Source organism: Pinus tabuliformis, chromosome 3_2 (genome assembly GCF_031772625.1).
Source record: "Pinus tabuliformis cultivar Carrire ecotype Pingquan chromosome 3_2, CPIR1, whole genome shotgun sequence".
NCBI lineage: Eukaryota > Viridiplantae > Streptophyta > Pinopsida > Pinales > Pinaceae > Pinus > Pinus tabuliformis.
This window is the reverse complement of record NC_142302.1, coordinates 377,499,334-377,526,587: the sequence shown is the minus strand read 5'-3', so window position 1 is coordinate 377,526,587 and position 27,254 is coordinate 377,499,334. Positions and strand designations below refer to the sequence as shown.

General features: G+C 34.0%; 1 pseudogene; it reads right to left on the bottom strand.

Moving 5' to 3' along the window:
- Positions 1-16,312, bottom strand: part of LOC149180991 (uncharacterized) — a 39,960-nt pseudogene extending 23,648 nt beyond the window's left edge.
- Between the last annotated feature and the right edge of the window lie 10,942 nt (positions 16,313-27,254).

Below are 27,254 nucleotides of genomic sequence, written 5' to 3'. Positions count from 1 at the left end.
TAATAGGGCCGACATTAGATTAAAAATGTTAAATGTTAAATGTTAAACATTACACATTTACATTTACTTTTACATGTTTACGTGAGATCTACCCCCATAACGCAATCAATGACCTAGCTTAGCTCAATCTTTGATCTTTAAGGATTCCCCCCTAGAAAAGGATATCCTTCTTGTAGTCTAAAGAGTGAGAAAAGGCCACCAAGGTGACATTGGGTGGCTTGCTTGAGAGTTTTCTTTTAGGCATTCTGGGTGGGGTCAAAACTGTTCTTTTCTATGAGAATATTTGGGTGGAGAAACAATTTAGAAAATGATTACAAGAAGATTAGTTTCCTTTATTTCCATCACCTAAACTACTTCCAATAAAATCATGTGCTTTTAATAACATCTAATTTTGATAAATAATTAATTCAATAAAATTTAGACAAGGATAATTTTAGGGGCGAATGTTCGCCCTTTGGCGAAATTAAGGGGTTTTAAATTTTTAGTGGGCGAATATTTTGTATCATAGTACATTTTTACAAATCACCTCAAATAGCCCACCTTATTTTAAGGGAGAGGGTAAAAAAGGTAAATTTAGCCCTTGAAATTAGGACTTACAACCTTCCATTCGCCCATTTTCAAGAATAGGTTTTATTTAAGTGAATCCATTCGCCCATTTTCAAGAATAGGTTTTATTTAAGTGAATCCTATGGGCCAAATACCATATTTATAAAAGAGGTATGGTAAATTAATAAAAACATAAATAAATGAGAGGTATGGTAAATAAATAAAACATTTTTTATATTTACTCCATAAGTCACCTTATATACATGTAAGGGTGTAAAAAATAAAAATATAAGTAAAGTGGAGGTATGGTAAATAAATAAAACATCTTTTTATACTTACTCAGAAGGTATGGTAAATCAATAAAAATATAAATAAACTAGACGTATCGTAAATAAATAAAACCTCTTTTTATATTTAGTCCATAACCCTCGTTATATTTATGAAGGCTCAAGAAGGAGGTTTTATTTAAGTGAATCCTATGGGCCAAATACCATATTTGTAAAAGAGGTATGGTAAATTAATAAAAATACAAATAAACGAGAGGTATGGTAAACAAATAAAACATTTTTTTATATTTACTCCATAAGTCACCTTATATTTACGAACACTCAAAAATGGGTTATATTTAGGTGAAACCTATGGCCAAAATACTATGGGACAAATACCATGGACTAGATTGTTATTAATACCATGCAAAAAACCATTATTAACCCTAATATTAGAATTAATAAAAATAAAAATGGCACATGGTATTGACCCATGGTATTCACCAAAATGGCACATGGTATTGACCCATGGTATTCATCAAAATGGCACATGGTATTGACCCATGGTATTCACCTGGAATGTAGCCTATTTAAATGGGGGAATTAAACCAACATGTAGCCTATGCTAAGATTCACTAGGACTTTACAAAGTTTTATTATTTAGTGAAAGACTCGCCAAGATCTTACAAGATTTTATAATTGAGTAAAATATTCGCCATGCCTGGTGAGAGATTCGCCAAAAAATTATATATACATATTATATTATTGATAAAATCGCCTTCCATTTTTCCTATATACCATGGAGATTCGCCCATTTATTATATTTATAAATTTAGGGGGGGTTCTTAAAATTTTCCCTGAATTTAGAAAATAAGATGATTATCATTATTGTTATTTTTTTGTATATGAGACAATATACAACTATAGCTAGTTTGTATCCACTACCACATTCACTTCCAAGTGTACCCACATTACCTCACATCTGGCACTAATCCAAGTTTAAACCAATAACATCATAAGAAATGCCTTAACAACCCATTCTATCATCAACTGATCTACACCATGGGGCAAATTAAAACTACTTTCTCATATTAAAAAATATAACCAATTTATTTTATTTGAAAATCAATTTTAATATCTAATTTGAGGAAACTTGGTAAAATAAAATTTAATGTGAAAAATGTTAAGAAAATTAAAATTGGGTAAATTATAAAATAAAATAAGTAAAGTGAAATATAAAATTAATAATTATAATTATAATTAATAATTAAATCATCTTACTCTTAATTTACCAAGTGCCAAAGGGATAAAATCTCTTTATATACAAACTTTTTTAAAGTGAAAAGAGATTTGATCCCCTCTACCCTTGGTAAATCCAAAATTAAGATAGATCCAAGCTAGTTTTATATCAATTTATGTAATTGAAAGTAAAGAATTATTATTTGAATGAAAAGTTACTTTCAAAAATATTTGTAATTTCCTCAATTTTAAAATAAAATAATTATTTTATTTTTAATCTAAAATTACAAATAACTTTGAAAAATACATATAAATAACAAAAAACAATTTTATATTAATTAAAATAAAATAAATTTCAATTAATTGAAAGTTAAAATCATTTTTTTTCTATTTTCAAAGAGAGTAAAGAGATTTGCAATTATTTTAATTATTTTATTTTTAATCTAAAATTAGAAATAACTTTGAAAAATACATATAAATAACAAAAAACAATTTTATATTAATTAAAATAAAATAAATTTCAATTAATTTAAAGTTAAAATAATTTTTTTCTATTTTCAAAGAGAGTAAAGAGATTTGCAATTATTTTATTTAAATTTTGAATTACTAATAACTTAATAATTTAATAATTTAAACTGTAGTAAATTTGGGGTTTTGGGCAATTTCGTGGTAAACCCTACCGGTTATAGATTATCCTTCCTTGATAATGGGCAATATAAAGGCATTGTTTTACAACCTCGCATTGTTTAAGCGAGGGTCATTAAGATCATTTACAAAATATATGTTACAACAATTGAAGCGCAAAGATCTACGAGCCATATGCATTCTATGAAGGAAGGTGAATCTGCAATGGAGATGAAATACAAATTTGTTGGTGTTGTATTGTTTTAAAAATTTTGATTGGTAATCATGCAACATACATTAATAACTTTTTTTAATATATTTGTGCAGATTCAATATCTCCAATTCTGAAAAACTCTTTCAAGAGCTCTCTCGAGATGAACGAGATAGTTTCGGATTTGATGTTAAAAATATCAAGTGGAAAAGTATTCATATTCCGGGACTTCGTGAATATGTCTTAAAAGGGTGAATATGTATCAGTGAATCACAATGGTTGCAATAGCAATGAAGATATCAATTTTCACTTCACTGGGTTCACTATTTCTGGGAGAGTGTTGGGGATTGTTGAAGGAACAAGTTGTCCTAAGATAAATGGAGGTCCTGCCAATGCGAAGGTTGAAATCATTTCCACCCACCAAGACCTCATTAGTGTTGTGTTTACGTCACAAGGAGAAAGTTACAAGTTTACAAATATTACTCCAAGTAAATATAGGTTAGTTTCTTCCCATCAAGAATACATAAATTTTGTTAATCCTACATCAGTATACAAATATCAAGTCATCAAATCCCACTACAATTTTTTTCAGAAAGGAAAGGCTGTGATATTTTTCTCACTCTTTGCCTTCGTTTGATATGCAAAATAAGTTTGGAGAAAGCATCCTTTGCATAAAGTTCAGTGACCAAATATCTGTCAAGCACGCACGTGATAATTTCAATTGGTTATAGCAGCCTAATGTTTTCAACCTAAAATATTACACTATGAAGATATTAGGAAATAAAATGTAGAAAGTGTTGACATGCGCTTCTGTTTGTTTGTGCGCCATGAAAAGGGCTCGGAGAAACCGTCGAAACTAAAGTCCTTGCTGCTAAATATTCCCAACATTGACTCTGTCCACTTAAATATTTTAGAGTTATTCCTTAAGGATGAGTGTCTAGATGACACAGTAGCCCTCCATGAAATCAAATGTGAAGAAGTGGAAAGAGCAGGCTCTATGAGCTAATTTTTAAACAGAAGAAGAAGATACAATGTCATACCTAATTTCAAACCTATCTAGGATGGTGATACGCATGAGGTACAACGATTGAGGTTTATAGAGTATATTTTATATAATATTCTCTTTCAAATACATGATTCTCATGTCCTCTTAATAATTGTGCAAAGAGGCTCTCCAAAGATGGAGTTGGGATTTTGAAATCTGGTAGTAGATGACATCTTTTTTGCCCCTAGTTATGATATTGATGTCTTGGTTGTTTATGAGGGTAACCCTGTTTTAAGTTTTCATGTATACCTTTATTCAGATGATGTTCATGAGGTGAAGTGCCCTTAGGGTTCTAGAGTAGCTCTTTGGTCAAATAAAGTGCTTTATCATGCAATATCTGATGCAAATGGGAAATTTGCTTTTAATTTTATTCCATGTGGAAAATACAGGTTGTTGCCATTCTACAAGGGTGAGAATACAATATTTTATGTTTCACCTCTATCTATAGAGGTTCATGTTAATATATCTCATCCATTTCGAGTCATAGGTTTCTCATTTGGAGGACTTGTCGTGACTTCTATAGGTGTCGGTGTTGAAGGTGTTAAGATATTAGTTGATTGATGAGAAAGAGATACAACAAGTGTCCAGGGATATTAGAGTCTTGATCAGGTAACATCAACATGCTACACAATCAAGGCTAAGAAGGATCACTTCGATTTTAGCAGTTTGGAGAATTTCATGGTTCTGCCAAACATGCCTTCAATCCTAGAGATAGAAGAAACACATTATAATATTTGTGGTGGCCTAAAATTAGTGACAGATGGCTATTCTAGCAAGTGTCAGGTTGGCTTGACACACATGCCAAATAATTTTAAGCCTCAAGTAAAGAGGATTGATGATATGGGAAACCTCTACTTCGAGGTTTAACCAGGTGAATATCAAATATCCCCATTGACCACAACAACAAAATGTGATTCTAGTCTTCAATTTTCACCATCACATATTGATGTGACAGTAACTGGACCAATACTTGGCATTGAATTTATAAAGGCCCTTGTTGATATCCATGGATCAATGATATGAAAGGAAGGATGTGACTCCTCGGTTTCTACATCACTTACTTCTCTAGTCGTTGAACTCTTGGTTCAGAGAAGTTGAACTCTTTAAGTTTAACAAATGAGAGCAGTGACTTCATATTTGAGAAAGTCTTACCTGGTGCATGGTGTCTTGAGGTAAAACATGGACCTTCTTCTAATTTTTTAGACTGGGATGATGATTGGTGTTGGGAGAGAAAGGTTATTGATGTCAATGTTGGTGTTTTTGATCATTTAGAGATAGTGTTTATCCAAAAATGCTATTGGTTGCATATTATGTCTACTCATCATGTGGCTTCTTACATCGTACAGCCAAATTAAGAACCCATGAATTTGTTGATTGAGAAAGGATGGTAGCAAATCTTCTTAGAAGCTCCTAGTGTGCACATGCTCCATTTCTTGAACTCTTGCATTTTTTTGGAATGTCTTCATTATAATTCAATGTATTGAACCATAAGCCTATATATTTGACTAGTGAAAAATATCTACTGAGTGGTGAAATACATGTTGATTCAAGTTCTTATCCCGAAGCAAATGAGTTGTCTCGAAGCATTATTGTAGACATATGGAAAAAGGAGGGTGAATTTATAGATATGATCAATGATGTCAAACTTGTTTCAAGTGCTAATGGACCAAGAAACATTGTTGTATATCAGTACACTCACTCGGCCAATCTTGAATATGAACTACTCTTTCTTCCAAGAGATAAAAGGAATGCTAGTGAGAAAAATAAATTTGAAAAGATATTGTTTTATCCAAGAAGTCAACACGTTGTTGTTAAAACTGATGGGTGCCAACCTGCTATTCCTGCTTTTGTGGGGCACCCAGGAAAGTACATTCAGGGTCAGTGCTGCCAGCAATCCCATGTTTTGACATTAAAATAATTTCTCAAAATGACAGTAGCAATGGCCTTCTAAAAAAGGGTGACTTGGTTCTTCAAACTTCGACAGGATCAAATGGTTTGTTTTTGGGTGGTCCTCTATATGATGATACTGAGTACTATGTTGAAGCTTCCAAGTGATATCATTTAAAAGAACTTGCATAGGACCCCTTTTAAATCTTAGTTGTATGCTCATCCAATTTGATCAGACGCCCCACTCGACTAGCCAAACCATACAGAATATCGGATCATCAGTATTCGACCTTCTATGCACTCCTTGTGTTTAGAGGAATCACTGAATTTGTGTCAAATAGCCGCTAGATACAGACAAAACCTCTTCAATCACATTGCTTCAAACTACGACCATGTAAGTTTGGATTTTATTATTACTTTCAATGCTTTACAGTGAAACGAGTGTAAATGCAGGTTGTATGTGGATAAAAGATAAACCATTGTAAATGCAGGTTTTCTTGTATGTGTATGCAAGGGCATACATGATAAAAGATTTGAGAGTGGATGGGATATTGTTTCAAGAGATTTCATGCTCTATATTGAGACTCAATATGCAGCATGAAAGTAATTTGACCATACTGGAAATGGACCCTTGTCTTGATAATGCATACAATTTCTCTGTGGACATATTGATTGAGATGATGGGGAGCTTTAAATCATTAAAGGCATTGGTCATATGTGTTGGCCCTTTTCTTAAAGAAATATGTGTCTTCTCAACTTTTTGTTCGAGAGACTTCCTAAGCTCCAAGGTTTGTTAATGGATGACAACTTTATCTTCGTAAGATCAAAATTTCTACTTTTCTTTTACATGTGCAATGAACAACATGTTTCCATATTTTGTAATGTTTGCATTTTCTACCTAGTTGTTAGGGTATAACATCATTTTTTTTTGTACGAAACATATATTGATGTAGCTTAGGTTGACTATTATGTTTTGGTTCATTATTATGTCATGTTTGCAAATTCAGTATATCCAATAGATATGAAACAAAACCAAGTAACAACTTTGTTTCATATATATCACTTAATGAAATTCTACAGTACCTAAATTAAAAAATTTAACTTGCTATAAGATGTGAAAACACCATAAAATTCTTCCATGGTATTTTTCGATGATTCTCATAATGAATTTTTATGTCTTTTACCTTGTAAATGAGTGTAGAGTTGGCTTATTTCGATTTTGAAATGCAATGCAGGAACTTGCAAAATATCCCATACCTCAATGTCTCAAATCCCCACTCTTTCATCTCCATACGGTACATGTTTATGTAGACATAACTGAATTTCATGATAGGGAAATCAGTGTATTAGGTTGCTTTCTTTAGAGCACCCTGCTTTAGAGATGATGGAACTCCATTTAATTGATGACTTGAATCATGATGATCCACAATATGTAAAGTTTTTAGAAGAACTGATTTATTTGAATAGAGTTTCAAAGCAAGGAAGGATATTGGTATGAGAATTTTCTTTTCAAATACAGGCTTCAAAATCTTTAAACCGTTGACCAGTCAAAAGGCTTTCTAGCTTCATTTTCTTTTATTTTTTTCTTTACGGAAGGGTATTGCCAATGTAGGTTGTATGTGGATACAAGGATGAATTATACTGTGGATATGAGGATGTGGATACCAGTTGAATGACCTGCTTAGTCTTGGGCAGCATCAAGTATGGAAGCATATGGCAGCCTCATGGAGTGGGTATGTGACATTTTGCCCCATTTTCATTTTGTTTAACATTCATTGTTTGCGCTGGTTCCGACAACGTAAGGTAACATTTTCGATTTCTTTAGATGAGCAGCCTATAGGATTAGAATGGTTCCAATGAGATTTGAACATTTTTCCAATACGCCCTATCAATTTTGAATTGTTATTGTGGGTTATCACTTGAATTGTTATCCGGTTTGACATTTGATTAACATCAAAATGCCTTTCTTTTATAAATTATTTATATGTTAATTTTTAAAAGTATATAATAAATTTGTATTTTGTAGCCACACTTCAAAAAATGGATTTCACACTACCAGGTTTAAGGTTTGGGTTATGTATTTGGTTAAAATTTCTCAGGTTTGGGTTATTTATTTGGTCAAAATTTCCCAAGATTTATATCACATCTCAGCCTTTTGAAATTCATGCCTTCATGACATTCGAATGTAACACATCACGACAATGATGAGCCCTATTAAGCTCACCAACTCTATTACTATGCTTCATGAATCATAATTCAATTGGAATCTGAATTTGATTCTTTTCCTTGACTAAACAATATTAAGCAAACTCCTCTCAATCAAGCTCAACCCAAGTCACACTCAAAATTTTGACATGTGAATAACATTGGCTCAGAAATAAGTTTGACACCCAAGTCCTTGCAAGTCAGATAAGACTGTCTGTTTAAAAAAAAAAATGATCATATCGTTAAACTGTTAGCCCTTAGACTCCCTCATTAAAGAGAATATCATTCTATGATCTTGATAATTTGTCTATCAAAATGCTGATGGGGTGAAATATGAGTTAAGGAGTAGAGAAAGCAATTTTCCTTGACATTTCCTAGAATATTTTGAAATTTTGGGGGCACATCACATGACATTACCATCACCACACCAATATTGTTTGGTAAAGTTCCACTACAATAGGCATCCACTAATTCACGTTCCTCAACCCATGACCATAAATATGATTCTTCCTAAAAAAAAATCCTAGATGATGATAAGGATGTATAGTCCGTATCATCATCAAGTATGGATTTTCTTTCTTCACCCGTGCTCCACCTTCCCCCTCCCAGTTTTAAATAAGCATCAGTTTCTCTTGCATGCTTCCCTCTGATTGCAAAGTTATACCCATACCTGACATCCTCATCTTGATCTTGGTTCTTATGCTTCTCTGCTTCTTCTAAGCTAAGAAATTGGAAAACAATTACCTCCCTACCACCATAAATAGATAAACCATTTTTCTTACACTATCTTTCAAGCTCCATAAGAGGAATACTAAACAATTCTCGAGTTGTTGCTCCCTCTCTAATTGCCAGAGAAACATCTTTATTTGGACCAGATCTGTATGTTATGTCTGTAAGATTAGCTTCAGAACTATCAAGGTCCTTCAATGATGGGGCATCTCCACATATTGAATGAAAAGGAGGGACACCTGAATTTCCAGACCGAAGAAAGGTAGCTCTCAGTCCATTCACATAAGCATCTGAAAAGAGAAACCAAACTGACCAAACCTGGAGTACTTTCATCACTCTCTCTTGAAAGGACGCCATAATATAAATGTGAGGAAATTCACAAAATGATCCACACAGTCATTACATTAATTATGATATTTTTTTTACAAGTAAAAATTACTAGCCTCCTTGCTAACTGATGACCAATAAGGCGCTTGATCTTCATACATGATTTGTTTTCCCACATTTCTGTTTTTATATCCCACACAATTGGAATCCTGCTACATTTGGCCTCCTCTACTTCCCTAGGTTACATGTGTTAAAAAGGTAAAAAAACACTAATGATATGTTCTTTTGCCATAAGTTCTTCTCATTTTTTGGATGGATCCTATGGAAATTTTGTTCATGCCAATTATGTGGCAGGAAACAATGTTCCATTATTCTTTTTTATCATCTCATGTTTATGAGTTAGCATGCTTCTATTCTACTAGTTCATTACATATATGTCATGTGAATAACAAGTTGAGTGGGTTTTACATTTGATTTCCATTGTAGTCAGCAACTGAATATATATGTTTTCTATTAGGTTGGATGATGGGATGACACACTTTGATTTCCAATAGTGCTCTCTTTTTCATATACTATCACAAGTGCACAAATACAAACTCAATTTTCTTTGTACATGGAAAAGCAAATGATGACATCTTTGTATTTTGTAGTGAAAATGATAACTATGTATTGGAGCTAGACCTTGAGCCCTTCAATTCATCCTTTCCTTACCCAACATGGCCATATCCTATTGGTAATGGAGTTCAATTTCAGAACCAACATTTGTCTTCAATACTATTTCATGATAAAGAAAGCACGCAACCATTGTTGGATTTCCTTCGAGCACACAAATACCAAAGCCATGTCATTTTTCTTTCCTTGGTTAATATATTGAATCATTGTGTTTGATAGTTTATTCATTATTATTCTATGCCAATAAATCTCTATCAAATAGAAGAGAAGGATGACCTGACTGTTTTAGAGATATATAATATGAATTAATTAAAAATTCGCAGGGTTATTTTGATTCTCATCTTTTTATTTCACGTCTTTAGAGAAAACTATATATTCAAATACCAACTCAAATCAAACCAAACTAAAATAGAGAATCCTAGTTATGAAGATGTTTCTCTCTCCATACCTTGTAATGACATTATTTTTTTGAATTATGATTGAATTTCACTCATAATAACCTGGATTTATATATTTCTCTTAGCACCAAATTGACATCATGGTAAACATACGAATATCCCATTAAATATGACCTAAAGATGATTCAAAGAATATCACCTTTAGTCTAAGTTTCTGAGGTGTGAAGTTTATTAGAGGCATTATTTGTTTGTTTGTTTTGGTTAGAAAATGGTTTTCTCTTGCTTTTATGTGACTTTCAATTTATCATATCTATCATGTTGAGAAATGGGAAATAATAATGTGTGGCATTTATCTTGCAGAAATTGATGCAGAATGAAAGGATATAGAATTTAACCAAGATAAAATCCGTTTTGTTAAAGGGAGGGGGACATCTTAAAAGTTACCTAAGAATACACCATATACATAGTTTGAACATAAGTAATATATGGTTTTTCTTTTGTAGATATGTTCTTTTTTCTATCCAAGATATCACAGCAAAACAAATATTGATACTGTAGAAATTGCTAGAGGACCTCATTAAGGTCAATTTTTCTGATGTCCTACTTGATTGATACATTCTCATGACAGGAAGGCTTTAAATACAAATTAATATGTTCCCAAAACAAATTATATTCAAATTTTATACATATGAAAGATAAAAACAAATGTCAATGCCTTCATTTGATTGTTACTTGACTCTAGTGGGGGCAGGTTACATGAAATGTGATTGGAAAAAGGATGGGGAGAAAATATAGAGATCATGCCTTGGATATCATTCATTTGTTGTTGGAGATCCTTCAGGCACTTCAGCCATCGACTTTGGAAAATTTTCTAGTAATTATTCCTATGGTTTTTAATGTTGTGATTCTTTCACCTCATGGTTATTTTGGGAAAGCAAATGTTTTAGGAATGCCTGATAAGATATCGATGGACAAGTAAACAATTTTTTTATAATTGCAATGTCCATTCCATGATATCCTCTCTTTATTGTTTGATTGTATTTTGAATGTTTATTTTGATTTTGATTTGTATTTTAACTATGAAATTGAAAATACTTGGTATTATGTCCGTTTAAACAACAACCAAAGCTTGAAGATGAAATTAGTATTACACGATATTGATTGAAATCCTTTTAATTGTTTTGTGTTGAAATATTTTCATGGCTATTAGAAAAATTTACTTTCATGTTGTTATTTGAGCACATGTTTTTTATATACTTGACCAAGTTCATGCATTAGAGAACAAACTGTTGTTGCGAATAAAATGACAAGGATTAAACATCACACCTCATATTATTTGTTTTCACAAGCTATTTACAGCTTGAGCTTTTTACCATGTAACTTAGTTGGCTTGATTGTGCCTAAGCTTTCCCTGAAGGTTAAATACTAAATTACTAAGGTGTTATTTTCTATGGTGACATTTATTTGTTTATACAGGTCATCTAGCCACATAGTGGCCACTATTGCTCAACTAAAGAAAACTTGTTTGAGTTTCTTGCTTTTATGGGGAAGAATGACTTTAACATTGTTGATGCTAAGGTATATGTAATATAAATCCTTTATAGTCTACATTCGTTTATATTATAGTGTTCATTGTCTTTCATGTATTACACTCTGCATTGTATCTTGTTTTGTTTTTAGAAAAGTAACTCAGTATTGATGGTAAGCAACATGATTTGAAGAAAGAGGAGAACACTAACATTGGAGCGACAAAAACAAAAAGAGGGAGAAGAGAACCGGTCTAGTGATACGCTTAAAGCCAATATCCCACATAAGACACACACATAGAAATTGATGTTCAAGTATTCATAGTTGGTGAATTCACCTACAATGACTGTTTTGTAGTGATGAAACAACATTTCATGTGTAAATTGTAGTCCAACCAATGTTAAGTTGGAAACTCATATTGTAATACTTGACATTTCATATAATATAATTTATGTGGTTGAAATTATTTATAGTTGCACTTGATATTTTTTAGTATTTTAACTAACATATGTAATTTTGAATTTTCATATTAGATGAACCAGTGCACATTGTATGATGTTTTTTCTTTATTTAGTAACAAAATCATACTAATTAATTTATGTTGATTAATAATGAACACATAAAATAAATCTAAAACTACTGAATTAGTAGTTTATATTGATTAAAGATGAACACAAATAAAATGAATATATGACTGAATTAGTCGTTTATAATGATTATTAATGAAAATAAATGAAATGAATATAAACTACTAAATTAGTCGTTTATATAATGAATATGAAACTACAAAAAAATATAAAATACTACTGCAAATGATTAATTTTTCATTAAAAATGACAACTAAATCTTGCATATATACAACTATTAGTAACTAACTTACAATATCTTATAACATGACAAAAATTAGTCATATTTCTTTGGTCATTAATTGGTTTCAAACGACGACTAAAATTTGCATATATATGACTATAGTAGCTAATTTACAGTATCTTATAACACGACCAACGTTTTAGTCATTAATTGGTTTTCTTGAATGATCACATAGTAATATATTTTGTTGTATATTTGGTCATTAATTGTGACAATTAATGACTAAATCAAAGACTAAATTAATGACCAAATTTATGACTAAATATACTACTAGATGATAAAATTGAGACAATCAATTAATGACTAAGATAAAAATGACTAAAAGTTGGTCATGTTATAAGATAGTGTAAATTAGCTACCACTGGTCACCGGCTGAAAAATGGTCATTTATATGCAAATTTTAGTCATGGTTTTAGTAACTAATTGGCCATTTTCTACTAGTGTTTGGAGCAAGAGATAAGGGTTTGTACCCTGTGGGATCTACATCAAATGTAGGACCCACTTGTGAGTACTAATCACCTATCTTGGGGATTCAAAGTGATTTTCATGTTTGTTTGAGTTCATTTACTAATTTTTATCTTCCACTTTGTTGGGGCTATGAACCCTAGCCCCAGGAAAATCTTCCCATAACACTTGTCAAGGTAGGACTCTAGCAATTGATTTACCTGTTGACCATTATTAATTTAGCATTAACTTATGCAATTTATAATGTTTAATTTTGAAAAGTAAATATTTATTTTTTCAATATTATTGAGAAAATTGTTTTTCAAGCATCTGATTGAACCATAATGTTAAGGTATTATTGTAGCCTTTGGACAATATAATGCCATGTGGATAGTTGTCTCACATATTTTATGCCATAATTTATGGATATGGTTGCAATATTCATGCATGAGTTTTAGATATGTTTGTAGTGAATTTTTATTCTTAAGCTTTGCAAGAAAGCTATCCAAAAATAAAATCCTTGAAAATAACTCATACTCAGGTAAATAACATATTTACCATCAATTACTTCTCACCATAATTTAAGAAAGTATTTGCATTAAAAATGGAGGATTAAAATGTAAATAAATATTCTTGTCAGGAGTTACTTCCCACCATTATTTATGTTTTCCTCAACATTTATGTAGAAGTAAAATTGTCAATTTGTAGACTTACTAGTGGTTACCATCTACCAAAGTTTATGCAAGTCCATGTGCTCGAGCAAGCCATTAATTTATCCACTTCACATCTCAATTTATTACTTCTTGCCAAAGAAAGACTATAGGATTTGATTTGTCTATTAGTCACTATTAATTTAGCATTGATCAATGTAGTTTATAATTTTTTATGCAATTTTTCCTAAAGCATAAATTCTAACTTGAGCGGCAGGGACTAACCTACTCCGCAACACTTGTTTATCATGATATCTCTAAAATTCTCATTGTATGAGCATAAATGATACCACACCATCTCAACTTGAGATTCATAAGTATCATCATCGATATCTTATAGTTAACAATATTCTTCACCCAACAATTCTAGTAATTAATGTCAACCACATCAACTGATCGAATAATTTATTGTTTTTGTTTATGGATTTTGAAATTGTCATATTAATAATGAAATTTTTTACAAACTTGGTAATTTGTGTTTAATTAAAACTTAATTAAAATAAGCAACATTGAATAGTCATTTATTACTTTTCAATTGTGATTGAGATTCTAATGCACAACATGGAAAATATGAGACCAACATGCATGAATTCGCATAATACTATAAAATTCACCACTAGTAGAGAATGAAACCATGAAAAAAGCAACAACTCTTGGAATGGTAGTTACCACTCTCTTTTATATGTCTATAGGTTGTGTATGCTATGCAACCTTTGAAAACCATGATCATGGAAGCCTTCTCATAGGCTTTGAATTCTACAACCCCTAATATAAGAACAACCCCAACAAAGAACAAAATCGTGAAAAAGGAATAAACTCTTGGAATGGTAGTCACCACTCTCTTTTATATGCCTATTTTATTTTCCTATAGGTTGTGTAGGCTATGCAACCTTCGAAATCCATGTTCATGGAATCCTTATCATAGGCTTCTGATTTTACAACCCTAATATAAAAACAACACCAACAAAGAACAAAATCGTGAAAAATGAATTAACCGTTGGGATGGTAGTCACCACTCTCTTTTATACTCTTGTAGGTTCTGTAGGCTATGCAACCTTTGAAAAACATGCTCCTAGAAACATTCTCACGGGATTTGGATTTTACAACCCATATTGGTTTGTAGACATTGGAAATATCAACATTATAATCCACCTCGTTGGGGCTTATTGCATGATCATTTAAATTTCTAAATAAAATGCTAATAATTTGTCATGCAAAAGTTGAAGAAGGCTTTAAAAGTATCATCATAGGTGAGAATTCTATTTTTTTCCCTTCAAACATCCAAGAATATTTATAGGTTGTTTTCTCTGCCTTCTTGTATTTGTTGTTTGATATTTATGTAGGTATTTGCACCCAACCCTTATTTGCATTCATTGAGGAGTGGTGCTATAATACATGGATCGAATACAGTTTCATATACAAGAAGCATACAATTAAATTTCCATGATGTGCGTAATTGAGTCTTAACCTCTTTTTCTGGGTATGAAGGACCTATCTTATGATTTTTACAACTTTGATTTCCATGATTCACAAATAAATGCAATAGCTCTTGGAATGGTACTCACCACTCTCTTCTATATGCCTATAGGTTGTGTATGGTATGTAGCTTTCGGAAACCATGCTCCTGGAAACCTTCTCACGAGATTTGTATTTTACAACCCATATTAGTTGGTGGAAATTGGAAATGTCTACTTTTTAATCCACCTGGTTGGCACTTATCATGAGATCATTTCAATATCCAGTGAAATTGATAATAATTTGTCATACAAAATTTGAAAGAAGACTTTAAAAGAATTATGACAAATGAGCATTTTATTTGTTTCCCTTAAACCAACAAAAAGTATTTACAAGTTGTTTTCTCTATCCTATTGTTTTTTTTTTTTATATAGTTATGCAAGTATTCACCCAACCATTATTTACATTAATTGAGGAATGATGCTCTCATATATGGACCAAATGTAGTTTCACACACAAGGAGCTTATAGTTAAATTTCCACACTATATATAGGTCATTGAATCTTACCCTCTTTTGTCCACCATGGGGAGCCATGATTCATGAAAAAAGCAACATAGTCACCACTCTCACCACTCCCTTCTATATGCTTGTAGGTTGTGCAAACTCTACATCCTTTGGAAACCATGCTTGGAAACCTTCTCACATGCCTTGGATTTTACAACCCATATTGATGGGTGGGAATTGGAAATTCCTGCATTGTAATCCACCTTGTTGTAGCTTATCAGGTGATCATTTTAATCCCCAATAAAACTGCTAATAATTTGTCATACAAAAGTTGAAGAAGACTTTAAAATAATTGTCACATGTGAGCATTCTATTTTTTACCCCCAGACCCACCAAGAATCTTTACAAGTTGTTTTCTTTGTATTGTTGTGTGTGTTGTTTTTGTTTTGATAAAAAAAACAGAAACAAAACAAACTTTACCTAATCTAAGATTGAACAATATAATGCTACCTGGGGATTTGTCCCCTTTGAGATATTTGGCATTGGCAAGGAAAGTAGGGTTCACTTTCTTAATGAGCTCATTGGTTTTGAATATTTCCCATGCTTTACTTATAGGAACATCCAGCTCCACTTATCCATTCATTACCCCCATTTTTATCTTTCTCACTGTAAATGGAAACAAGAAAAAACAAGAGGATATGGTTGTACTGAGTGTAATAGGAGTGATGGTCGGGATTGTATAGCCATTCAAAACAATACCACTACAGAAATGTGTGACCTGCCGGTCCTTAAAAAGTTTGATCAAATTATGTTCTGTGCTTGTCTTGTAACTGTAGCCACTTGCATGTTTCATATAAATTTTCTTGGCTTGGAGCATGTGCAAATTCCTTGCCATCACAAAGGATTATAACATACCTATAAATCATTCACAATGCACATTTCAATACTAAAGAATGCATTGAATAGTTTTGAGTGTTAAGTAGGGAAGACAATAACAAAATATGCCTTGTTATAATATTGAAAAGAGAAAAATGGAGCGTGGAATATGTTTCTTTATCAAAATACAGTGCATGCAGAATGTCTTTTCCAGGAAATAAATTTATTATATGAAAGAAATAATTCTTCACTTTCTAGTTTTCTTTATAGGGAAGAATATGAAGGTCCTCCATATAAATAATAATTTATCACTAGTTTCTTATATAGGGAAGAATATGAAGGCCTTTCATATAAATAATAATTTATTATCACTACCATATGGTTCCAGAGTCGAGACGTTATGTTCTCCATGTTTCGCAGTCATTTTTATGGGAATATTTTGCCTATTTGTATGAGGATTTTTTTTAAATGGAATAATTAATTATATAAAGTCAAAGGAATGATAGTAAGATTAATTTAATTGGTTTATGTTTTATATAGTTTTAAAATGACTGTAAATAGGTCCCTAGGTTCCTAAATAATTATAGTTTTGATAATTTAGAAGGCCAAGAAGGTTGGTGAAACAACCAAGTGATTGGCACAATGGGATGTTATCCCTTCCTCCCTGTTTCAAATCCAAAGAGGAGATATCTTTAATCCTTTGTGATAAGGCTTAAAGAGTAGCCTTTGATCTTGGGCCTTTCTAATTCACCATGGTGAAAAAAAGTAAAGTTAATTTTATAACAAATATTTCAAAGTTATAATTTAGTAAAGATTAAAAATAAAATGATTTACTTACTTTACTTTAAACGTTTGTTATGTGTTCAAATAATATTAAGACAAGTATTCCTAAATATTATAGTTTTGATGACTTAGAATGTGAGGAAGGTTGATATTGTAACAAATATTTAAAAGTTATAATTTAGAGTGGATGTACATAGGAAATTTTAAGAAAAACTAGTTTCATATTTAGCCCTTTTTACGTCACAAAGATTACAAATTATTTTTACCCATACTATTTTATGAATTTTCCAACACATTGTTTCACTATGTTGTTCGTGAGAGTTTTCTTATTTTAGCAATGTTGATTTTCTTATTTACTCTAGTTAAAATAAAGTAATATTTTTGATATTTTAGATTAGGGTTGATCACATACTCATAGTATCTTAATTTTCACCTATCCTTCAATTCTTTATCACACCACAATTTCTTGTTAAATTTAAATGTAATAATATTTTTACTATTATAATTATTTTGTAAAGTGAAATTTTCCTTGATTCTCAGTGAGCTAGTCAAGCCTTGGCATCCTTATGCTAGTCATGCTTGAGTTACATATGGTTCTGATTAGAGTTTAAATAAAACTTAGGAGGCTTCTTGTCTTCCATGTTGTTTATCTTATTCTTGTATATTAGATAACTAGTCATAGCCATGATCTCAATCAAGAAATGAATTGTTTCTATGAGGAGGATTGATCCAGATTTATGTAGGAATGAAAGGGAATATAGACCTAAACAGAAACAGAGAGTTCCAGTGAAAACTAAACTTCAATTATTCAATAGAAAATACTCAAATTGTTTACATGTTGAATAAACTATCTCGGACAATAGTAGTTTATCTCTCAGAAGAGATGTGATGGCTATATGCCTTATGAATTGTACTACAATGAGGCTCAGAGGCCTTTTTATTATTGAGAAATAATGGAAAAATCTAAACATCTAAGTTGTGTTACAATGAGTCTTAGAGGCCTTTTTATTATTGAGAAATAATGGAAAACTCTAAACATCCAAAAACCTAACCTTAGGAGATGAAGCACCAAAAGTTTGCAAGCCCTGTTGGGGTTAGTTGGTACATCAACCTCCCATGGTGGTAACTTTGGCATACGATCTCCGTTTGATGCATATAATACCTCGTTAGGAATATATATCTGAGGAAAACTACTGTCAACTATGGACCCCTACCAAAAGTAATGGGTTTTCCTGTTTCTCAAAAAAACATTTTTTAGGGCCTCAAAACGGCTCCAAGAGTTTAGGACCCAAAAAACTACCAAAAATAGTAAATTGTGCTAAAATTAAGGAAAATGAAAAAAATAGTGTTGGGGGTTCAAGGGGAATAGGTAGGTGGCCACCAATATGCACCTGGATCAGTACTACCCCATTGCATTAAGTGCCTCTACGAGATGGGAAAACTTCTACTAAACTTGGTTGTTGGTGAGCCACTTGCCTTGGTGGAAGAGATGGTCATCTTTAACAACCCGATACAGTTGGATCCTCCGTTGGCAAGTGTTCTTGATCTATGTGTCCTTGATCTGATTATTTGTGCTTGTTCCATGTAGTCTTGGTTGAGCTTTGTTGGTGTTAGCTTCTCAGGATTATCTGATGTGTCCAACAATGGTGGAAAGTATGGTCGAAGTCAGTCCATATTGCAAAGGAATGGGGGAATATTGAGCTCGAAAATATTGTCTCCCATAGCCTTGATGATGGTGTAAGGCCCGTATCAGACAGGTCATAGCTTTTGATGGGCTCCGAAAAGGTGTTCTTTCTCCAAATGAAACCAAACTTTGTCATCCACCTAAAACCTATGTGCCACCCAATGCTGATCATGTCTTTACTTGTACTTGGCATTATATTTATCTAAGATGTCATGAACCTATTGGCGGATGTGTTGGATGCATTCAATAAACCTGGTTGTTTAATCAGCCATAGATTGTACATGTGTGGATTCTGCCTGTGTAGTCCCACGAGGCATGGAAACATCAATCAGATACAATGGTTGAAATCCCATACACGCTTAAAAGGGGCTATGGCTAGTCAAGTTATGGAGAGATTTGTTTTAATTTTTTTGCACATAGGGAAGGATCTCATCCCAAGTTAGTGGATGCTTAGAGTTGTATATATGTAGTATGTGCACTATCATCTTGTTGATGACCTTTGTTTGGCCATCAGTCTAGGGATGGAATGCAGTTGACTTGGTGAGCTTGGTAGCCAATAATGTCCAAAGGTTCAACCAGATTGTGCTCAGGAACATGTTAGCCCAATCTGATATAATGGTTTGCGGGATCCCAGAATGTCCCCACTCATTCAAAGAAAAGTTTGGTTGTGTCCTCTGTTGTGATACTCTTCTTGTAGGACGCCAATATAGCCATCTTAGAAAATTTGTCCATGACCATAAATACACAGTCATTACCATGCTTGGTAGAAGGGAGGCCAGAAAAATCATCCATGGAGATGGATTCCCAGGGCTAGATGGGAATAGGAAAAGGAGTGTATAAACCTTTCTTCTTGATGGTTGGCTTAGCGATGATACAGGTAGTGCAGGATCTAATATATTTTCCAACATCCTATTAGAGTTTTTTCCAATAAAAGTACTTTTGTAGTATGGCCACAATTTTCTCCACACCAAAGTGTCTTGTGATCTGACTATAATTCACCTCCCAAATCAGCTTGGCACGCTCGCTTGAAGGACCACAAAGGTCACCCAAGTAGCATAATAATGCGTCTTGGAGGTGGAATTTTGGAACTTGATTGCCATCCACTAGCATCTGGTATGTGGTGGCAAACTTTAGATAATCTTTGTATAATTGCAGCTATCCATAGGTCTCGTGGCCACAAGAGTAGAGAATAGTAGTCAATGTTGCAATTGGGGGCAAACTGAGGCAATCTGCAACATGTTTAGTGTTTCCCTTCTTGTATTTATTGTTCAAATGTAATTGTTACAGGTATGTAGACCACTCCTAGTGGCGACCATTCTACAACTTCCCTTGTGTCTATATAAACTAAAGAGGTCAGTGATTTGTGTGGATGATCGTCTCCTTTCCCATAATGTAATGTTTCCATTTTTAGAAAGCCTGCATGATATAATACATCTCTTTATCATAGGTGGGGTATTTTCGAATTGTATCAGAAAGTGTCTCACTGTGATAGGCCACTAAATGCCCTTGTTGGGTGAGAACTGCACCAATAGCATAGTCAGAGGCATATGTCTCAATTTCAAATGGTTGTTGTAGGTCTAGCAATGTGAGTATTGGTGAAAAGAAAAAGTGACGCTTCAACTCAACAAATACCTTTTGTTGGGACTCGAACTAGAAAAAATTTGTTTTCGCTTCACCCTTGGTAACCTGATTCAAAGGCCAAGTGATATGAGAGAATCCAAATGTGAACCTCTAATCAAAATTAGCAAGGCCCAAAAAGCTACGAAACTCTATTAGAGTGGTCAGGGTTGGCCAATCCCGAATGAATTGGATCTTAGCTGGATCCACATGCACGCCTTTCCCATCAATGATGTAACCTAGATATTGGACCTAGATCATGCCAAAGGTGTATTTCTCCGAGTCGGCACATAGTTTTTACTATTGTAGGGTTTGAAGGACCTGCCAAATGTGTTGCAAATGCTCTTCCAAACTCTTGTTGAAGATGTGGATGTCATCCATATATAAAACCATGAATGAGTTGGTGAAGGACTATAGGATGTCATCCATCAGCCTCATAAAATTTGTAATGATATTTGTTAACCCAAAAGGTATGACCAACGACTCAAAAAGGTCCTCCTTGGATTTGAAGGCAGTCTTCCATACATTTGTATGATCTATTGGAACCTGGTGATACTTAGACTTCAAATCAATCTTGCTGAAGTAATTGGCCCCCTTGAGCTGGTCAAGAAAGTCACCAATCTATGCGATTGGATACCTATTCCTGGTAGTGATTTTGTTTAGTTTCTGATAATTGATGCAGAGCGTCTAAGTCTCATCCTTCTTTTGTAAAAGTACAATCGGGCTCCCACAAGGTAAGGAACTTGGTCGAATGTGCCCTTTTTGTAACTACTCCTAGATTTGTTGCTTGATTTCTTCATTTTCCATAATGGAGCGGCGGTATATCAACCCATTGGGTAGAGGTTTTCCAGGATTCAAATCGATCAAATGCTTGACCTAACAGTGCAAAGGTACCCCTATGGATGAGGAGAATATGTCCATGTATTTTTCCATGACCTTATCCACCTTCTATTGTGCAGAAGAAATCTTTCCGAGAGCCATGGATGTGGCCATGATATTCCCCTTACTTTGAGAGAAAATCAGAAAGAAAATAAATTTCTTGGTTGGAGAGATGATCTTACTACATTTCTTAACAAAAATCAAAGAGATGGTGGTAGGCAAGGCTACCTCTGGTATCCTGTATAACTTATTTCCTAAAGTAATAATAACATTGTGAGGCCTGGAGTCATACACAACATAACACTTCCACAAGTATGGTTAGCCTAATAACAAATCACAAACATAGGGAGGAGAAACATCATACAGTACCTCATCAATGAAGGGCTTGATGTTGCAGGGAAGGAGGCACTACTGGCTGAGATGAGGTTATTTTGGCTCTCATTGTCGATAATGAACTGCAACAGAGACCCCTTCACCCACATCTGTGAGTGGAAGAGATGTTCCCCTTCCTCTAGATCTTTGGGCTCAAACTTTTAGACCTTGGTGGTGGAAATGGTGGCACTCTGCTCTACATCAATAATCTGCTTCCCTTTGTCATTCCGCTGGTGAAGTGCTGACTCAGAGTTGAAACATGCATCTGAGTCTAAAGCCTTCAGCTCAGCCACCAATGACTGCTTAACATGACACTCACTTTTATTGTGAGTGGGGATCTTGTGGAGCTCACACCACTTTTGTATATCATTCTTCATCTTCGTGGTGCTATTATTTGCTTATTGCTTTCATGGGTTGTCTTAGGTGACCTCTCCTTAGATTTGTCCTCTATTTTATGGTTTGGGGATGTCTTTCCCTTGCTTCAGATTTGCAGATCCAAAATCTTGTTTCTTCTATTTAAATTTCTTCTCAATCTTGGGTGCATATAGATTTGCAGCGCCAAGCGAGTAGATGTCCAGGAACTCCATCTCGTCCTAGATGTATTTATGTAGATAGTCACGATACTTGAGTACCAAATTCCACTCGGAATCCTTAATACGCGACTTCGTGCAAAGGGTATGAAAAATATTTGTGAACTCTGGCACATCTTAGTCCCTTCCCTACCACAATGTGGTCCATTTTATGTACTTATCTTCGTAGCTCCTGACAAGGTAACATTGTTCCTTGACAGCGTCTCAGAAAGAATTCCAAGTGGGTGTGGATGAAAATAGTGAGGTTTCCTTCTCATCTCTCTGCTCATAGTAGATTTCCCATCGGTCCTTGATGTGGGGGGCATATTTGAGGACTGCAAAAGTAATCTTTCCCTATTGGAAAAATCATGAAATGAAAAATATCCTTCCAACAGATTTAACCATTTATCTACCACAACTGCATCTATCCGGCCTTGAAATATAGGAATTCCAAAGTTAACTTGTACCTTAAATGGAGTGGCGCCTCTGAGGTGGCTATTGGATGAAGATGCTTCGCCCGTTGATACCCACCGAAGGATCTAGGAAATTTTATCCATCATCTCATTCCTTTGTTGCTCGAGGGCTTCTTCGAGTAATATTTTGAAAGGATCTCCCACTCCCTTGTATTTATTTTCTTCTTCCATGGGAGGTCATTGGGGTCAGTGAAGCCGGTCTTGAAAGCGTTCAACCAGTTTAAGTCCTAACTCCTTATACCCTGACCTCGTTGGGGACATGCATAGAAAAATAGAGAAAGAGAAGGTTGCTCTGATACAATTGATCCAGATTTATGTAGGAACAAAATGAAATATATACTTAAACATAAACACGAAGTTATAGTGAAAATTGAACTTCAATGCGCTAATAACAAATACTCAAATTGTTTACATGTCAAATGGAAATAAACTAGCTTGGGTGATGATAGCTTATCTCTAAGAAGAGATGTGATCACTACATGCCTTCTAAATTGTTACAATGAGGCTCGAATGACTTTTTTATTATTGATAAACAATGGAAAATCCTAAACATCCAAAAACTAAACCCTAGGAGATAAAGCACCAAAAGTTTGTGGTGGTACATCAACTTCCCGAGGTCGTAACTTTGGCATACAATCTCTATTTGACACGTACAATACCTCACTAGAAATACCTATCCGAGGACAACAACTTCAAAATCATCCCTTTATTAAGAATTGTGGGTCTTCCAAGTTTCCAAAAAGACGTCTTTCAGGGTCTCAAAACGGCTCTAGAAGTTTAAGACCCGAAAAACTCCCAAAAAGACTAAATTGTGCTACAATTAAGGAAATTGAAAGAAACAATTTTGGGGGTCCAAGTGGAATAGGCGGGTGGCCACTAATATCCACCTAGATCAAGGATATGACCAAATAATAAATTTTGACATCCTAAATTACCATAAGATCAAGTTTGATCATAGACTTGTTTCTATGAGGAGGATATCACCAAATAGTTCATATGAAAAAAACAGTAGCCCTTTTTCTGGCCAATGCAACCAAAAGGTGAAGGATTTCGAGCCTGTAAGGAAATTTTGGATATGTAAATCTAATCCTTCACCTTCGTTTTTGGACATGGAATTTAAAGCTAAGGAAGTAAAGGTGGTTACAGTGAACCAGTGCAACGACTCCAAACTGATCTGAAAATCCATAGGTATGTCAATAGGTGACCTTTTGTCTTTGTTTGCTAATTTTGTTCATGGCTCTCCTTTTCCAATTTTTTCTAAACCTATCCTTCCGACTTGTCCTTCTACTCTTCTTCCACAAGCTTCCCCTTTTTCATAGACTCTTGTTTTAGCGTCTACCAGTCCTTCATCTTTATGGGTTGATATTGTTATAATCCCACCTACGTCATCGCCTTTTGATGTATTGAATTATTCATTATCTTAGGACAATAGTATTAATGCCCCTCTATCAAAAAAATGTAGCAAGGATATGACTCGAAAGGCCTCTGCACCCGGATCTAGGAGTCGGGTTTCATCATAAGCGACCTCTAAGGAAGGGAGGCACTAGGACACCCCCCTAAAAGCTCATGTGGCCCAAAATTTTCACTTATCTAAGTCTCAATATCGATCCAAGGATGACATCACTGAAGGAAAACAGTCACCTGTCCTGGGGGCCCTTGGAGCTGGAAAAGCCCCATTAGAGGCTTCAAAATGAAGTTTCTTTCTCTGAATATTATGGATTTTGGGGGTGCCCCTAAAAAATATATCATCAAGCATATCCTTAGATTATATGCACCGGATATTATTTTTCTTCAACAGATGATGGTTTTGTTGGAAATAATACTGATAGGGGGGATGAATCAGTATTGACAGTTCAATAATATTTCATTTCCCAAACAGATTTATATACGTTACTTCAGTGAAGTGAACATGCGTGTACATGCTACTGTGATTAGAGAAACCAGTGTATATCCATAGGATTTAGTCAATTTATCATGTGTAGATCTTTAATCAATGCATCAGTAACTTATTATATAGTAATTATGTGCAGTAAAAACATAATAAACCATAGCACATAAGAAACACACATGAACACCAAAATTTAAGGTGGAAATCCAATGCGGGAGAAAAACCACTTATTGTTGTCATCTTTATCTTCTTTTAATATAAAGAAAATTTTTTTACAATCTTTTACTGGTGCAGACTCATACCAGTACACAGGCACCCACCTGCAAAAGGCTACAACCTTCTCTCATTTTCCAGCTTCTACTAGAAGGGAGCTACAACCCCCTAGCTCTTGCACTAGCCGATGTGTTTACTATTATGTAGGCACCAGCCTACAGAAGGCTACAACATTCTCTCTTCCTCTTGGGACCACGTTTCATTAATTTTCAGAGTGGATGCTCTTTGTACACAACAAGACAAATGAAGGCCTTATTTCATCAAATTTTCATACTAGAGCCATCAAAAACTTTGAAACTCAAACTACATCAACCAACAATCAATTAATCTAAACAATTAGATCACTATCACTAGAACATTGTGCTGAACCCAGAAACCTGCATAATCATTCAGAACCAACTGAAACTTCAAAAATCATACATCAGAATGCATACACTACTTTACTGAACCCAACCTGCGCATATATGCTACTTCCTTTATCCAAACCTGCATATACCTTCAAAACTATTGAAACATAAAACTTTATGAATCAAGTTTGTACCAACCAGAAATATACTGAACATCTACTGTCAATTTACAAAGCTCTAGATAGGCAGTAGCAGAGATAACCCTTCTCACTTAAACAATCAATCAATCAGACACCAAATTCCTTATGCATTCAGGTTTACATTCAAATCTAAGAAGATTTCATTGACAGACAGCAGTAAAATAGCAGAACTGATCAGATAGATCAGTCATTTCTGAAGAATAGGCTTTTCTTTTGTATACGCTACTTGGAAGAGTCGAACCTGCATGTATACGTGCCTTTACCGAGGCGAACCAGCGTATAGATCTGCAAATATTAACTCACAACTTCACTGCTATTCCAGACTTTAGACATACCCATATCATGACATTTAAAGAATAAAACAGGTGTACCCAATCAGATCTAGCCCAAAATCAGATCATTCAATGATAAGTCATTTCAGGTCTCATGATCTTGATCCAACATTGAATACAAGGTGCACAAACTATTTCATATCATATCACAAACATAGCCCCTGCAACATAAAATATACTTCAAATAGAAGTATTCCTGAGAAACTCTTTCACTTGCACACCCTGGCCCTTTAATATTTTCCTCCTTATATAGTTTTTGGCCTATCTCAATACCTCGGACCAAAACCACACTTAGGACCTGTGGTATTCTTGGATGGGATCAAATAGTCATTACTCTGCTCAATATTGTGGGCTAATACCATGGTATTGACCCCTGGTATTCTTTACTCTTGAATTTCCTTGATTTTCCAACCTATACGCGCTTTTCCTCTTGTGAAAGTGCGTGCATACGTATATGCTCTTTTTATTCTATGAACCTGCATGTATACGCTCCTTTGACAAAGTGGACCTACGTATACATCTTAAACTACTTTACACCATCCTTTTCCTTCAACTTCTTCATTCTGATTAGTGGACCTTAGTTCCATCTTCTTGTTCTTCTGTACCAATGCCCTGTTACCTCTAAAATGATCTATTACACTGTGAGTTTCCTTTTATCAAAAACTGAACTGACTTGTGAGTGAGTTTCCATCAAGGACAACACTTGTATCATAATGCCAACAATCTCCCCCTTTGGACTTGATGGCAACCATGTTGGTGTTGATTACTGCAGGCAATAGAAACTGTTAAAGATAACAAGCAACACCAAAATATTCTCCCCCTTTGACATCAAGGGAAAAGGATGGACCAAGATACTCTCCCCCTTTGATATACATTATGTTGTCCATGCTCCCCCTCAGTACATGCAGAGTCTGTAGATATATGTCTCAAAATAATAGCATGACTCTATAACTCAACTAAGTGAGTATGACCTCCCTAAGACCAAAGACTCATACATACATCAATCTCCCAACCAAGTGGGGATACATCAAATTTAACTGATCCACCCAACCAAGTGGGGATACATCAAATTTAACTGATCCACCCAACCAAGTGGGGATATACCAATAATTTATACATAACTGAAATATAGGAATTATTACATCATCCTTCCCATGCATAGTGGGGATAAAAAATTACATCATATGTCCAATAGGACTCATTCAAAAATAGACTATGATAGACAGAGACATATTACCCCCTAGATATTTTACATGACCTATGCATCAATTGATATGAATATCTGAAACCAGAGCTGAAAT